A 4,108-nucleotide genomic window follows, 5' to 3' on the forward strand; every position below is an offset into this window, starting at 1 on the left:
TGTAAATATACTTAGAAACACTGGGGTTAATCAGGAACTAACTTAGAATGGTAACTAACAAGTAGAACACAAATGATGTTAACTGTTATATTAGTGTTCAAATATGTATGCATATGTCAAGGATGAATGGGCACGAGAATAAACACATGATTTGTGATTAAACTCTGATTCTTCGATTAATTCTATTGCTGTTAAATGTCATTTAATATTTTCCTCATAACTGAAAAGAGAATTAATTTAATCTTAACAAGAGTGCTAGTCCTGAAGAACTGTGTGTATCTGGACAGGAACATTCCAAGAATTCAGAGGCAGGCATAGGTTCGTTTTTGTTTTTCCACCAAAAACCAGTCGATATCTCCATGACTATGTATGAAGGTGGAAGATGATTGCAGACATGGTACGAGTCCCACTTTCAGAATGTGTTCAAACACCAGGGGCGTGTACAATCATTCACAGAGAGACAATGCCCAGCCCCCAGAGATCCATGGGTATGGCTACCCTCCAGAGGTTTCTGTCAAGTGTTGATATATTGTACAATTATAAGATGTTTGCAACTAGTCTACAATGATAATTTGCACTTGATAAAATAAAATCCATGTTTATAACATTGTCAATTATAGGACTCTGAAAGATTATATATTTTCAGAATGATTGCATTATTACAAATGTTTTACAGAATTCTGAACCCTTAGAAAGCTATTCTGCAAGACGCAAGTAGAAGAACGCTAGATTTCCTTTCCTAAGAGCAAGGTTTACTGTTAACTACATTGTAAAATAACTACTTTTAAATTTAATTGTTTGAATTCTAAACTGTGTTTTTGAAAATCAGTATCTTTTATAAGAATAGAAAAATTTCTCTACAAGACTCTTAAAATTCCATTTACCAACTATTTTATTTGAGATTTAATGTGTTTCCATTTTAAATGATATTTGACAAAATGATATCTATTTTGATTATTTTATTGGGGTCCTAATTTTATTCTAATTTAATTTTAGATAATTCAAAACAATTCACAATAACTCGTTATTACCAGATAAATCAGCATTTCCCAGAATGTATTATAGGCTATATACACTATTGATAAATTTCAATTAAAATGTACTTATAAATACAAAAGAAAACTATAAACTGTCTTTATCTATGTGTTCTCATTATGCAGGAATGCATTTTAAGAAACAGTGCACCAAATGCAAGAGTATACCAGGAATTTGCATGAAAATGCTTTTTATTTAATGATAAAAAATAGTATGATTCTAATTAGTTATTTTTACTTTTATAAAATTTTCATAAGCATATGTAAATTATACAGTAATTGTGTCATCAATGTGACCATTTTTGTAGCTTTCTTTCCTCTGAGTGTAAATGGATCTTATTAAATCCTGACAGTTTTCTATCAATAAATTATTATTATTTTTTGATTTTCATGTTCAATAAACTTTGGCAAACGCTGCTACAGTTAAAAGAGATTCTCTAAACCAAAGGTCAAACTAGTTTTATGGTTTACTCTTCCCCAATCATAGAATTGGAAATGCTTGGCAGTTTCTGCAGTTGATGCTAATTCAGATGGGAGCTGTATTCCAGTTATGCTAATTTGTGGTGATTTCTTGGATGAGAGAAGTCAGCACATGAATTCCCTTCTCAGCCTAGTAATAATTGCACATTTGGTGGCTAGATTTATTATGAGATTCCTTAGAGTAATGTCATCAGTTTTACAGCTACCCAAGGGGCAGCTTGGGTCATCAGTTTTACAGCTATTTCAAGGGGCAAAATTCACCAAAAGTTTACCTGCTTATTAAGTATAACCCTCAGCATATAGTGGTAAGAAAATACTACTTTCTAGAGAAGGAGCTGCCAGACTTTTCTAAAGGGCCAGAGAATGAATATCTTAAAATTTGTCATACGACCTCTGCTTTATCCATCAAGTTTGCCATTGTAGCAGGAAAGCAGCACAGATAAAAGGTGAAAAAAGGAGCCGTGCTCCAATGAAACATTATAAACACTAAAATGCGAATGTCATATAATTCTCAAATGTTGCAAAATATTTAAATTTTTTTCAACATTTAAAAATACAAAAATCATTTTTAGCTTGCAAGTCCTACAGCACAGACTGGGGGCAGAATCTGGGCTCTTTCACATCAGAGATGAAGGATAAAAAAAAGGGCCGGCCTGGGCATGTGTAGTTGGCTCTTGCCTTGTTGACAAGTGCCAGCCGTAGGCTCAGGACACACAGCACAGGGGCCCAGCGCGTCCCGCTCCAGTTCTCTGGCCTCAGCCTGGAAGCCAGCAGAGCGAGAAGTGTAAGCACACCTGCCCCTCAACCTTAGCCCAGAGCCCAGGGCGGCACCTCTGGCTGCTCCAGCAGGCAAAGAGCTAGCCGGGAGCAGAGAAAGGGGGTGGGGCCAGATGGCAGGAAACCATACATCTCCTAAACAACAGGGGTCTGTAGGCAGACAAAGAAAAGCAGGAACTTCTGGACATACAGAAAACCATACATTTTGGGGTGAAAAGTGTCCTGGAGGCAAAGGAAGGTGGGAAAACTGGAATCTCAGGCCTCTAAATGTAACATTTTGCTCATTATGCCCTCATTACAATAAAATTAGCTTTGGAGATGAGAAGTTCCCATCATGCACCAGGGCCGGGAAACTTCCCACCAAAGCTAAATAAGGAGGAAACTCCCTTCTCCCCTCAGAAAGATGGAGCTGGGGTGAAAATCAGGAAGTGCGACCCCAAGCTCCAACCTCCCCAATCAATACTCCACCCCTTCAATTTCACGCCCCGTCCCGTCCCGTGTAAGCAGCCTGTCCAAGAGGCTCAGCGCCGCTGCTCACCCCCGTCGGCCCTCTGTGCCCCAGAAGTCCTCGCTGTGCCTTCTCCTTCTCCCTGTTGTCTCTGAATTCTTCCTGCGACAAGATGAGAACCTCCGGTGGTGAGAAGGCGGCTGTGGATCCACCGGCTCTTCCTGCAGCTGGGCCGGCGGGTCTGGGAGGAGCCCCTCGGTGCGTTCGGAGCCCAGGGCTCCCGGCCGTGGCCTCTCTACTCCGCTCCCCGGGCTTCCGGGCGGGGTAAGCGCTTCAGGTACTAGGAGCTCCGTTGCAGGGGCCCGGCCGGGAGCTGGAGAAGCGGCGGGAAAGGAGGGCCCGGCTCCCTGTCCGGAGCTTCCCGGAGGCCTCTGCCCACAGGCAGGGTGGCAGTGGTGGGGAGCGGGCGGGCGGCACCGCGCTCCTCGTCGAAGGCCTTCCGGCCCCAGGCTCGTCCCTCACGGGATCAAACCCGTACCAGCTTCCTGTACTCGGACCGTTGCTGAGCTGGGCTCCTCTTCCACCCTCTGGCCACTCGCTCCCCCCTGGGCCTCCGCCTCCGCCTCCGCTCCTGAGGGAACTCGGAGCCCTGAGATGGGCCAGAGGAGAGAGGGGCTCAGTGTCCGCTGTCCCAGCAGCTCCTACTTTCCCAAGAGGGGTCTCTTCAGTGGCAGGGGTCCGTCCAGGAGCTGATGGGGCCAGGCACCAGAAGTGAGGTGCTGTCCTCCCACATCCTGCAGGGTGAATCCAAGTCCCCCTAAAACAGAGTTCCCTCACTGAGTTTACAGATGATCTCTCTATCCAAAACTTTCTTCCTTTTCTTTGTCACCTCTGACCTCAATCCTGTGCTAACTGAACACTCATCAAGCAGAGTCAGGTGACTACACTTCTGTTGTGAACATCATCAGTGTACCAGTTGCTGTTGTAGATGTCATCTTTCACTCCAAACTCAGGTTGTTTCTCCAGGGCAAGATGAGCTCAAAGACCCCTGAGCCGGGGAACACCTGGCCTGAGAATCATAAACCAGAGACACCCTGACTTCTGAAGTTATGATGAACAAATGTCACATATAGTATGGGATTAACAGTTACACAATTCTGTTCATAAAAAAGGTAACAAACAAGGATTTACTGCATAGCACAGGAAACTATATTCAATATATTGTAATAACATATAATGGAAAATAATATATATATATATATATATATATATATATATATATATATATATATATATATATATATATATATATATATAACTGAATCAATTTGGTATACACCAGAAAGTAACACAATATTGTATCAATAAG

The sequence above is a fragment of the Pseudorca crassidens genome, unplaced genomic scaffold (genome assembly GCF_039906515.1).
Source record: "Pseudorca crassidens isolate mPseCra1 unplaced genomic scaffold, mPseCra1.hap1 Scaffold_64, whole genome shotgun sequence".
Lineage (NCBI taxonomy): Eukaryota > Metazoa > Chordata > Mammalia > Artiodactyla > Delphinidae > Pseudorca > Pseudorca crassidens.